Source organism: Anguilla rostrata, chromosome 19 (genome assembly GCF_018555375.3).
Source record: "Anguilla rostrata isolate EN2019 chromosome 19, ASM1855537v3, whole genome shotgun sequence".
NCBI classification, from domain to species: Eukaryota; Metazoa; Chordata; class Actinopteri; order Anguilliformes; family Anguillidae; genus Anguilla; species Anguilla rostrata.
In genome coordinates, this window is record NC_057951.1 from 14,277,360 (window position 1) to 14,291,077 (window position 13,718).

General features: G+C 48.1%; 1 long non-coding RNA gene across 1 annotated transcript; it reads right to left on the bottom strand.

Moving 5' to 3' along the window:
• Window positions 1-12,070: 12,070 nt before the first annotated feature.
• On the bottom strand, window positions 12,071-13,609 carry LOC135245940 (uncharacterized). The gene is made up of 2 exons (XR_010327464.1): window positions 13,456-13,609; window positions 12,071-12,324 (listed from the first exon to the last, which is right to left on the bottom strand). It is a non-coding gene; the product is annotated as an uncharacterized LOC135245940 (long non-coding RNA).
• Window positions 13,610-13,718: the final 109 nt, after the last annotated feature.

Below are 13,718 nucleotides of genomic sequence, written 5' to 3' on the forward strand. Positions count from 1 at the left end.
GCCTGAATCAAAGTGACGTAACGTTTGGAGGCGTGGACTTTCGCGTCACTCCTCAAAATAAACACACCACGTGAGAACAGTGTCCCATTCAGTGGACGATCACTGATCTGGGGTCCACTGCGGCACTGTTTGGATTATTTTCAATATTATTTATCGGGCAATTATAGAAAAGCCCACAGTTTACCGAATATTTACATTTGGATCCATACAAACATTTTGGATCCATAAAGAATATGCCACAGACATCACAAGTTGGAAGTGGTTGTATAAACTGCTGAAGCTCTGGCATGATGTCGTTTCTCAAAGCCTGTTCTGCAGAATTGTTTTTTGGTAAGATTACACAGAAAAGTTTTGGCATGTGGCCTTTATCAGTGAGATGGCATTGTATGCTGCTGCTCATTCTCCCATCATTTTATACATATATATATATTGTGTGGACTTGGTTACAGCACTGACTGTTCTCTGAATTCCTCCCAAGCAACTCATTCATCTCCCCCCTAATATGCAGCGTCCAGGTCTTCAGGTTCGTCCAGCGTTCCTTTGCGGAAATTCCCTGTGTGCGCGTGGTTATAGAGAACAACCTGTGCCCAATAACTGGAATGCTGTTCACCTGGGAGAACAGCTGTTTCCATCATCATCATCATCAGCAGCAGCTCAGCCTGAGCAAGCAAAGGCTTGATTCAGCTGGCAGACTGGGAGAGTGCTCAAGTGATTTCATTTTCTGAAAAAAAAAAGATAAAGGATTTTAATAATTTAATTGGTGTTGCTATTTGAACCAGCAGCAGTTGTAGTGCATAGCTGCATAAACTATCAGTAAGGGTCTGGGACTGGAAATGAGCTCTGGGTATATATACATGTACAATGCATTGGGTCCTGCTTTGGCCTAGTATTAGTGTTTAACTAGTACTGTCTGTCCCCAACAAATAAACCAAAAAAAAAGATAAATTGTGACTACTTTGGCCTCACAGAAGGGTGTAGTGTGTGCACCATCATGCTGAAATGGGGCAATGCAGGACTGAGTGCACTTTCACGCGAGTGAGCCAAGAGGTACCGGCGGGGTCCCAGGTGGAGTCCCTGCCAGAGAGATTCAGGGGATTTACACTTGTGCAGAGATGTGATGTACTATTCCGGCACTGGACCGCCCAATGAGGGCCAACTGGAGGGCTTGTGATTGGTGTGGACTGAATGTTCTCTCTACAGTGACCACTGATAGCCTCTTTCAGGTGTGACATCATGCTTAAAATGAGGTTCTCTCATTCAGAGAGTTTCACAAACAAATTCACCTGTCTGAGAATTTTCTCACATACAGATGCTGTGCTGCTGAAACTAACAGCAATGCACACGTATACTGCACGTACCCATAGAAAGTAATACTGTGCTAATAACACTGCCCTAGCATGACAGAGAAATGTTTCTGCATTTTATATAACTGAGAAATAAGGGAGGTCAAAGATTATGGTTTTAAGGAATATGACCTGTACGTTGGAGAGTGTGAAATAAACACTTTTCTCAGTTTGTTTGTTTCCACGTTGCTCACAGAGCCAGTCCTAGCAGGCTGCTGTGCCCGGTGCATTGGCCAGGCTGTGGACTCTGGGACTTAATTAAGTCAGGATCTGTCTCTGGCTCATGTGTTTGATGGAGGCCCAGTACCGTGCTAGCGTAACGTAGCATAATGACTGCTCTGGGACAGCAGCAATCTGTTTTGGTTTTAGTGTCTGCATCCCAATGGTCCAGATAATAGGATAGCATTGGATAATTTGGTTTAATCTTAACTGAAAGAAACTTGCATCTTCTTGTTCTCTCTCTCTTACTCCCACACACTCCATCCCACACACACACACACACACACACTACCTCCCGCACGCACTCACACACACACACACACACACACACACACACACCCCTGCATACACACATACACACACACTACCTCCCACATACACATACACACACACGTGCACACACGTGCACATACACACATACACACACGTGCGCACACGTGCACATACACACACACACACACACACACACGTGCGCACACGTGCACATACACACACACACACACACACAGGCAGGTCATGAAGCAGAGTGGGATGAAACCCTCCAGTCTGAAGCACTGCCTTTGTTGTGCTTTAGATTTAGAGCTCACTCCATCTCTGGACAAGGCTTTTATTTACGACAGAGCAAGTCTGCGTGTTATGGCTCTCCTCTCTGTGGAGATCCATGCAAAGGCAGCCGTCAGTGTGGAGGTCAGAGCCTGAAGAGAACAGACCCCAGCAGCTCGCTGGTCTTCTGTGGGGGTCTTCCTGTCTCTTGTAAAGCTGCTTTGTGACCAGTATAAAGACTGCTACACAAATAAAACTGAATTTAACTGAAAGACAGGATTCCGTTTCAAGTCCTAAAGGTCACAGGTCAGGGTTTAGGCAGTCGGTCACACATTTGTTTTCAGTGTCATTGGGTTGTAGTTTAGTCTGTTGTTTTTACCTGTGAGTTTTGAAAGACTCTCTTCTGTGGACCCCTCTTGAGGTAATGGGCATGAATACTGTCCACCTGGAAGAAGGAAAGTAGAATTGAAATAGAATGTGATGGATGGCTCTAATTCAGAGCTGGAAAAATACCACAGTCCAAAACAAGAGCTATTTTCTCTGCACAAATGACTGAGTCATCACCTCACCAGCCCCACTCCTGCCTGCCAAAAAAGAAGACACCCACTGCTTACCGATCCTGGAGCAGCTGACCAATCCTGGAGCAGGCTGACCACTTATCTGACCAATCCTGGCACAGTCTGTTCACTGATCCAATCAATCCTGAAGCAGGCTGGCCACTTATATGTCCAATCCTGAAGCAGGGTGGCTACTTATCTGACCAGTCCTGAAGCAGGCTGGCCACTTATCTGACCAATCCTGGGGGGATCTTGTTCTCATGCAGTATTGATTAAACAGGTGACAGGCTGTTCTGTACCTGCATTCTCTGTGGCCATTGCGCATACTGCAATGACCTTTTAGACCCTTTAAAAGCTGCTTCTTCAGTACGAGCGCAGCTTCACGCTCCCGTACCCGTGGGAGAGATGCACACAGGCCCAATTCAACAGGACCCCAAATTCATTTAGGAAGCGTTTATCTTTGAGAGAGCTCAGTAAGAGATTACAGAGCGCCTCAGCAGCACGCCGCTCACACGCGTGAGTCATTGGCTCCTCACAGAAGACCTCTGTGGTGTCTAAGAGCTCAGAATAAGTGGAGGGGGTGTACAGTCTTAAATGGGAAAGAGTCTTAATGAATGGAAACTCCCATCGACCTCTAATGCAGTGGCCCTCCTGAAATCCTCTACAGCAGGGCTATTCCACTGCAATGAGCAGACAAACACTGGTGAGCCTTACAATACTATTGAATGTTCTGTGAACACTAGTCTATCATGTAGGACTGTGGAACTTTCAACAAACACTATCCTACACAACTTTCAAAGCTCAGACTTTGCAGATGTCCTGTTTCATGAGAGAAACTCCAGTGGGTGCTAGCACTTCTGTGGCCACGAGCTGTCCAATCAGAGCGCAGTATCTACAGAACAATGGAGAGCGTGCTAGAGGAGGGGAGGAGGTGGCCCTTTATTTAAGAATTCATAAACACTGGCCTCCTCCAGGGAATCTGGGACGGCTCATTGTGGGTACCGGCTACAATGGGACGTGACCTTGGAGGGGGTTGGGGGGGAGGTGACTGTTCCTCCTCCGAATCACTGCAGAACAGTCTAACTCCACCCTGCAAAAATAACAAGAAACTCCCAACAAACAGTTGAGCCAATGTAGCATCTGACTTCCAACAAACACAAACAGCCCCCCTCCCAGCCCCAGAGGGGAGGTCAGGGAGAGGACTCCACTGCTTCTCCTGATGCGGGCTAACTCTCCTCTCCTAATTACATTTCTGTCCAGCCAGGTTTAGATTAGATTCCAGGCTGAAAAGTGTTCCTTGTTCTTGCAGGATTCTTCTTGTGAAATGTGCAGGTGGAATGTCATTGGCTGATTTGACGTGAGCCGTGTTCTGTATGGTCAGATAAGGAGAAGGCTCTGATCCACGCTGGACACTGCAGCAGCAGGCTGTTCATCTCACGGTTAAGCTTCTCTCATTGGCCTCTCTCTTATTGCCGTTTTATTTCTTTGACAGGGACATAGTACAAGTGAAAAGCCTCCTTGGAAATCCATTGTACCCAAACTAATCTACTATACACTGTGAGTCCCAACGTATTGCACAAAACACAACACACAAAATCAGATCGTGTGTTGCAATTTTCTTTACTTTAGGAGAAAAGCCTCTGGTAAATGACACTTTGGTAAATTATTCCAAAATATAATAGCCTTATTAGAAAAATATGTCTATGCAAATTGAGTGCGTCTGGAAGGCAGCACTCTCGCTATGTATGGCCCTGTTTAACAGTCAGTGCCCCCCCACCCAAGAGCCCTTGCCAGAGCTCAAATTCCGCTCTTAACCGGGTCAGGGGGTCATGTGTCAAATAGATACGACTCTCTGTTCTCACTGCCCTCTGCAGAAACAGAAATCAGAGAGACAAAACAAAGAGGACATTAATCTCAAGTTCCCCCAGCTGCTCCCAGGGACACCCCTGGGGGTTAAAGGTCATTGGCTGGGATACCAGCGGGGTCAGGGGTCAGGAGGGTGTAGATGGCATTCAATGCCAAAACAGTCTGACATACCAACAGGGGAAAAGCACAAAGGCATTGCTAACAATCATAGCAAGCGCAGGCATATTAAATTTCCACAAACGCATAACCCTGTCTTTGATTTAGTCCATATATACACACACAGACACTGCTGAGTGTCTGCAGTCACACCTGCTGTCGGCTCTCTCCTTTTGTTCAGCCAGCGTTAACCCCTGTGCTAATTACCCAGAATGCATCACACGTGCAGGAGGTCTGTCGGGGGGAGATGCAGATTCACCTGCAGGAGCTGTCAGAGAAATCAGGCCTGCCTTGATCTGGGTCAGGAGAGAGCACAGAGCTGCAGAGTCCTCCACAGGAGATACCCCTGGGACTCCCAAAAACCCTACACCCCTACACACTGCCCAATGTACTAAAGCAGGGTTGTGTGTGTGTGTGTGTGTGTGTGTAGTTTCCCATTTGTAATTTGTAGTTTGTATATGTTTGTGTGCACGTGTGTGTATGTATGCAATAATCCATTTGCACATATCTGTTGCAAAGTGTACATTGGTAATTATTTTGCAATGTTGCAAAACAAACAGTCTTATACCATGCCAACGGGTGTAACTGGCAGAACGCCCCCCCCCCCCCCCCCCGCCCCCACACACACACGCCCACACGACACACACACACACACAAACAAACATGCTTGCAGATACGATAGTGCGAGGTAGACTCCCAGCATAAAGAGTCCAGCCCATTCGATCTCCAGTCAGAACCTCCATTACCCTTTTCTCCCCATCCACCGGAGTGCGATGACGCTTTGAGGGCTAAAGCCCGTTTCCCAGTGAACGTGGCCTCGCCCGTTCCCCTCCACTGCATTAGAGCTGTTAACTCTGGGAGCTGTGAAGCACCCACAGGCTGTAATTACCAGCACAGATTCATTCTGGACTGGCAGAGGCAAAGCCATACGCTGGCACTTATTCAGTATCTTTAATTAAGTGCAATTAGCCAGTGTTCTAGCTGCTAAATCTAATGAATAAATCCAGCAGGGCTCACATAGGATTTAAAGAACAAACAGGAAGTGCGCAAATATCGACACCCTGTCCAATCCATAAAACACGATGAGCCGGTCGCTGAATGCCTGTTTGGTCACCGACATAAACAAAACAATGGCATGAGAAACAAAAAAAAATAGTGATGCCTGCTTGAAATCATGACGGAGATAAATGCATATGGTGCTGTGGCCAGATATGGCCACTTCCTGCTAACATTAGGCCACACCCACAGTCAGGTTGGGACACTTGCTAACTGCCTCCAGTGCAGGTAAAGCTCAATTTGCACAGCTCACACCCGTTACTGTAACAGTGACACGCGTTTGTTCCACAGCCATGTCCGGGGAAGAGAGAGTCTGTGTGAACACCAGGGACAGAGCGCTCGTCCACACGCTCAGCAGGGCTGTGTTGGGGAAGGGGACAGAGCGCTCGTCCGCACGCTCAGCAGGGCTGTGTTGGGGAAGGGGACAGAGCGCCCGACACTACGCTCAGCAGGGCTGTGTTGGGGCAGGGGACAGAGCGCCCGCACGCTCAGCAGGGCTGTGTTGGGGCAGGGGACAGAGCGCTCGTCCACACGCTCAGCAGGGCTGTGTTGGGGCAGGGGACAGAGCGCTCGTCCACACGCTCAGCAGGGCTGTGTTGGGGCAGGGGACAGAGCGCCGTCCTCAGCGGCTGGTTGGGGAGGCAGCGCTCGTAGCAGGGCTGTGTTGGGGCAGGGGACAGAGCGCCCGACGCTCAGCAGGGCTGTGTTGGGGCAGGGGACAGAGCGCTCGTCCACACGCTGAGCAGGGCTGTGTTGGGGCAGGGGGCAGAGCGCCCGTACGCTCAGCAGGGCTGTGTTGGGGCAGGGGACAGAGCGCCCGTACGCTGAGCAGGGCTGTGTTGGGGCAGGGGGCAGAGCGCCCGTACGCTCAGCAGGGCTGTGTTGGGGCAGGGGACAGAGCGCCCGTACGCTCAGCGGGGCTGTGTTGGGGCAGGGGACAGAGCGCTCTGATCCACACACTCTTCAGCGTCTCCTCTCCTGCGCTGCTCAGAAATCGCGGTCAGCGACGGACTCGTGTTCACACCCCCTCCATAGCGCTCGTCCCACAGCCAGCGGGAGCAGCGTGGGGGTGCGAGGGGGGGGCGGGGGGGCGCAGTCACGACAGAACTCCGTGTTCTCAGCTAACATGAGTCACAGCTCTCTCCACATTAGATAGCAGTAATTACACTGCTCTTGATGAAGCCCCACACACTTATGTACACACACACACACACACACAGACACACACATATACACGGACGCGCACACATACACACATATACACATACACAGATGCATACACACATATATGCAAACTAGTATTCTGCAGAAAAACAACTGTGATTTTTACCAAACTATCTTTGGAAAGAATTGACGTATTTTTATGCGACACACCGGATAAATTCAATACGTTCAGTAAGTACACCTGGTCCTGACAGACAAGTCTATTGAGGGCAGTTGGCAGAAAGTGCACATCAGAAGTCGTGTGATTGTGTGATTGTATTTGGGAGCAGGGCTTGGCTCCTTTCGTATTCATTAAGTGGTGTGTTTGCATTTTGACCTGGTCATATGGTTATGCTCGTTAATGTATGATCATACGACAGGGGAGCTCTTTAATATCAGTCTCTGAATGTGAAGAACTTCACATCTCCATGTCTTGCCCAAAGGCAGTTGTACAACATTTGTGTCCCTGTGTCACTCTTAATAAGGCCCTCCCCCGTGCTCTTTCATTATTCTGAATATGTCAGCACTACCTTTGTATATTACTTAACTGTAAATCCTGTCAGTCAACACAGGGAGGTGGGGCTTTATTCAGAGTGACATCCAATCAGAAACCAGGTCAGGTTGTTGATGTGGGGCTGATCTGATATGCAGAAGATTCTGGTGCATTTTGTGTACTGAGCAGGAGGCTTGCTTGGGTTTGCAGCGCTCTTGGCGAGATGTTTGCTGGGCGTTGCGGGGGTGGGAATGTTGGCTCTGCTCGGTTGGTGGTGTATTGAATAGACTTAATGCATGTAATGCACATTGACATCTCATTTTGAAGCATTCACATATAACATTTAGTTGCTCACAAATGCACCCCAATTCAGAGCTAACTTTACAGCCTTCCCCATTTCAAACTGACAGGCCTTCGTTGGCGTGTAACCCCCCCCCCCCAGTGTTTTATCTAAATAAAGCACAAAGACCAAACACTTTGCACACGCTCTGAAGTACAGTGAGTTTTTGGCCACAGATTTCAGTTGACAGTTCTTGGGATGGCGTTATGTAATGAAACATGAGACCTGTTGTGCTTCACCAAACACCACCCAGGAAACAAGTACAGCTGGAGTCTGTAACCCTGGAGTCACAGGCTCAGCTGGTTTTTGTTTTCACCTTAAAATCCAGGTGAAGTGAGTTACCTGTGTAATAAACTGCAGAATGAAAAGCAGCATTCAGAACTGAACTCTTTTTCATACGATCGTAAAGTTTGGCTGGTTAGTGCGCTTCATTTACTTGCATGTGGAGAGTTGAAGCAGTGGGCCTGTGCATTGACCCGGGGCGGGGGGGAATGCTTGTGTGGAAGCGCTGCGCTGCAGAGCGCTGTTCTCAGGAGCTCATTTACATACAGAGCAGCGTGGCTGAACTAGGGTACCCCCCCACGCAAATCAGACCCCGCGGGGGAGGAAGACGCCTCTGTGTGTTTGCATGCCTGTGAGGAGGGGCACTGTGGCCCGGCCAGTTTGAGCTGAAACGCTCCTGCACCCCCGTAAAAGCTGCACGCAAAAACACCAGCTGGGATCCACAGCACAGCCAAGCACCAAACCGCCGCACGCAGACGCTGCGCCTCACCCCTCAGTCCCCAGAGCCAGTACAGAGGAGCGCGGAGGCAGCTTCGCCCTTTTCTGGAGAACTCTCAGCTTTGGCACAGAATGAACACCGTCAGGAAAACAAACTGGTTTTCTCCAGTTCTGTAGATCAGGGTGTGGGTCTGGGATTACGGGGTCAGGGACATGTCTAGATCCAGGTGAGCCGGTCTCTCCCTCACCTGAGCGCAGACCAGTGGAACGTCACACAGGAGGAGGAGCTGTGTGTGTGTGTGATCCAGAACACTGTAGATGTGCTGCTCTGGACCTGCAGAGGTTTGTTTATCTTGAGGGCATTATGGGAGATTTAAGCACATCTGGCACAGGCCTATCCACACGCCACTAAATCCAAGTAACATTCGTCCCAGTCAGGCTTTCGTCAGCCATGTTTTGGTGACCTGCTCTTGAAACAAAGGAATGAAATATCGCGCCTCTCCCATGTTGCACCGGTGTCCCACTGACCCACAGCCCAGTGACCCTGAGTTTGGCGCTCTGACTCCGGAGCTGATCAGCCACCTCCCAGCCCGCTGCTTTCAGGGGTCAGTCTGCACCCACGGGGCACCTTAAATACCTGAGCGGCCAGACCGGCCTTCATTCATGGCCTGCTGCGTAAAACTGACAGCGCCCTGCGAGCTGACCTCTGAACTTTGACCCCAGCCATCCCTCCCTGTGACAGGCGTGCAGAACACCGGGGGGTCACTGTGCGGGACAGCTGCAGAACTCCTCACGTGTGAGGTCACATTTCCAAAGGTCAACCAACTGTGCTCCTGCACACACTCAGACACATACACAAACACAGACGCACGTATGCAGGCAAACAAATGCTGTGAAATACATGTGTACACATGGATACATACAGACTTGCACATATTCACACGTACGTGCATGTGAATTAAGCAGAACTGAAACACAGTCAGAACTGCAGCTCAGGGTGTCACTTTTGTAAGAGCCGTTCTGTTCTGTTGACACATTTGAGATTAGGGACGCTGTTGACAGACTGCCTGGCAGAACTCTGAAAAAGCAGCCGTAGTGTGAAACAGGAAGTGGCCTCAGAAGCGCGTGTTCTCAGTGTAGAAGGTGGAAGTGTGAAAAGTAAACACGAAGAACATAATGTCCAGGTAACATTGAGCTATTTTTTGTGTGGAGAAAATCATTTTAAATGTTTCCATCTTGCTCTGAACCTGCAATCAGTGCAGTTCAACACCACGGAATGCCAGTGAATAAGTGAAGATAGCCTTCATCCCCATGTCCTCCTCCTCCTCAGCACCTTAATTCTCCAGCTCTCCTGACAGATTACTGGAGCAGCTGCTTCAGTGTGTCTGCCGAGTGCAGAGGACAAAACAAACGGAGGTTTTAAGCAATCATTCACGGTTTCCCTCCAATCAAATGCCTTTCCGGAGTACAGAATTACCCACTTAACACAACTATTTTTGTATAACAGCGGTCCTGCTTTCACTCTGGAGAAAAGGGCAGAGTGTTTATGATGATAACACTGTAGAAATCTGTGAAACTGCACCAGAACTATAATGCAATCACATTAATATCGTGAAGTCAGGGGAGGGGTGCAGTGTTAATGATCTCACTGAGACGTCGGTGACAGTGTGACCAGATTCATCCAAATCATCATTAACACTGTCAGCCCCAGTTAACTGGTTTCATCAGCGAGACATTCCGCATGTAGGGTTGACCTTTGACCCATGTGTTGCCCAAACAGGAGGGAGCCCCGCACGGCGTGCTGCGGGCTGCTGACATCACCAGGCCCTGAGACGGACGGGACGCTGCAATCAGAGGTCAGAGGTCACTCTACTCTCATGGGGCCTCTGTGCTGGAGGCAAGAAGTGCCCAATTTTAATAATCAGTCCTGTCACAGAAAGTCTGCCGTTTGGTTGGAGCGCCCTCTGGTGGCCAGGTTTGTAGTCTGTAAGTCTTGCTGGTTACGGTACATGCAGGGACTCGCAACTCCTATGGTGATTTCATCCTGAACACATTCGCAAAATTCACTTATGAACCTGAGTATGGGATTGCTGCTTAAAAATTAACAGAATTCCACACTCAGTGTGCTGCATTGAGCTATCTGATATTAGCAGTTTTAACAGACATCAATAGAGTTGTTTGGTTAATGGAGTAAGGGGATGAGGGTGGTCTCCACTAGTGATAAGGGTGTGAAAAGCTATAGAAGACCTTTGGAAATAAACCATCAGAGTCCTGCTATTAAAATGGAATCAATTATCAGGCTAAGAACTCCCAACTTTATGAACATTCACCATCCGCACACCAAACACAATAGTGATTGTTTACAGTACCTCACAGGTTCAAACATGCCCTTAAGTCACAGTTCAACAGTTGGAGGTGAACATTCCACTTCTCACCAAATGGCAGTTATAACGCATAGCAACCAACTGTCAGTCTGTGCTATGGGTGAGGAGATAGGAGAGTATGGTAAATGGTAAATGGACTGCATTTATATAGCGCTTTTATCCAAAGCGCTTTACAATTGATGCCTCTCATTCGCCAGAGCAGTTAGGGGTTAGGTGTCTTGCTCAAGGACACTTCGACATGCCCAGGGCGGGGTTTGAACCGGCAACCCTCCGACTGCCAGACAATCGGTCTTACCTCCTGAGCTATGTCACCCCCACGGATTCACTTAATGTCCAGCAGCACCTACATACCAGCCCATGAGTCTCTTGATCATGACAATGAAATGGAGGAGATAGCAGGCTGAATGTGAAGAGCAAGTGGCTGAGATGGAGAACTGTCAAGTATGATCTTGACCAAGATAGAGCTCTACTGGGAATGGGGGGGGGAGGGGTAATGAGAAGCTCAAAGCCATGACCTCTCCATGTCAAAAAAACAGCCAAGCAACCTGCCTGGCAAAATCTGACCTGCCAACACAAAAGGTGTTTTCTAAAACGGGATGGTTAATGTGTTCATGCTCGCCTTTGTTACGCCAAGGATGTGTCTAGGCAGTGCCACAGTGTACACCATTCTTAAACCACTTCACACCCCTCCCAAAATCTTGAAATGTAATGAACCAAAAATTGTAGGAACTTGAATAAAGACTCAATACAGTTGGCTTTTTTTTTTTTTATCAAGAAGTTTATTTAATTCATGTGCACTTCTGTAGCAAAATGGCCAAATACCATTACCACCGTCCTCAAGGCCTTCACTCCTCACACAGACGTTCAGAGACCGTTGCCGGCAGTGCGACCTGCGATGCATACTGACAAATTAAAATTTTAACCACCACAAATCACCAGGAAGCACCTGCAAAAATGTTTGTATGTTAGTTATGCTCTGAACAGATCTGCAAAGGAAAACAAAATCCCACACATTTAGCATGCAGAGCAAGATTGGTAACCATGGCAGCAGACACTGGCCTGAAATAAAAAACTTGCTACAAACTTACTGCCTGTGGATTTCTGGACATTTTCACTTGCTGGATTATAAAGTCTCAAGGACAAGTGACATTTACACACTGCCAACCCAAAGAAAAAATATCCTTAAACAGTTCAGATTCAAACAGTATTTAATACAGATTCAAACAGTATTTAATACGTAATTTCACATGTACAGGATGTGTTACCGAGTCCCGTTTACCACACGTCGCGGTGCACCCACTTCGCCATGTGACGAGTTTACCTGACGGCCTCAAGAGGGCAGAGCTGAATTCTCAGACTCCGACGACAAGAGGGACAGCGAGTCTGCAGACTGCAAGGCAGGCGGGGGTGCGCCCTCTAGCGACAGTCTGCACCAGTTGCATCGCTGTGGGACAGGGAAAATCCGACAATGAAATTCATAACTTTTTACAATGATGAAATCGTCCGCTTCAAACACACACTTTAAGGGATACACATCCTGATTTTATCAAATAAAACGTGGTCAGAGTCCACGAAAATAAATGTCTTTAAAACCTGAATCATATTTACATTCGATTATACAGTCGTATATTTACAAGAAATACAAATACGCTACATTTTCCCCACACATCGAAGTCCGTGTTGAGTAAATAATTTAAAGGCTTGTTATACATTATGGTCCATTCAACTTTGCATTTCTGCGTTGAATTCACTGTAGCGGTGAAACATGTCCTCAAAGTCCCTCTGCTGGAACAGGATGGTACTTTCGTAAGTACTATCCAGCGAAGCGTACATGCTTCGCGGCGAGTGCTCTTCTCCGTACAACTGCAAAGAATCTTCGCGCAGTGATAAGTCAATCGCGTCGTGGCAGTCAGCGCTAGGAAATGTCTGGTTTCCGCAATCATTTAGAAGATCGCGAAAAGCGTTGTCCATCAAATACTGCGTCGTGTTTTCGGGGGCCATGCTCCCCACCGGCACTGCTCCAGGGCCTACCCGTATCTCCCGTGGCCGCTCGAAACTTCGGTCCTTATGGCAACAACCAACAAAACGCTGCCAATACACTCCTTTGTTCTGAGCCTTCCGGTCGCGGCCATGGGGCCGAAATTTTCGAGCCGTGGCTTTCACGGCGTCGGCCTTCCATTTTACCCAAAGTTTCTCTCCTTCAGCAAGAAGGCACTTCCTTAGCCGCCATTTCGTGTATCTCAGTCTACGACAGGAACACGACCTTTCCATTTCCAATTCCCCAATAACATCCATCATGTCCATACACATACCACCAAATAACAGTCAAATTACACACAAAGACTTAGGTTCATAGACTAGTACAGTGAAATTAAGATATAAATCGTACAATGAAAGTTGTTATATAGTAGCCGGCAATGTCAGCTACGTAACCCAACAGAAAATACACAATTGTACAAATTTCTAGCTTATCGCTACGAATCGGATAAATATTCAGAACAACAATCAAACTGAAAACGAATCGACTCGAATCAAGAAAAGTGGATAAATGCCATACAATCAGGAAACAAAGTACCTGAAAATTGCAGTCACCTAGTCCGTGTAGCAGAAGCCGAAAGAATGACGGGGCAACGCAAGCCGTACGTAGATGGAGTCTGCAGTTGGGTGGGACTTGCAAAAAGACAAAGGCGGCTGCCAATAAAATTGCACCACCACTATCACTGCAACGTATTCATTGGCTCATTGGTTTTCTGTTCCTCAATACCCCGGATACAGTTCACGAACTACTTTCCATTTGTAGATATAGTTCGAGCAACAAATTTGGTTGACCAAGTGATT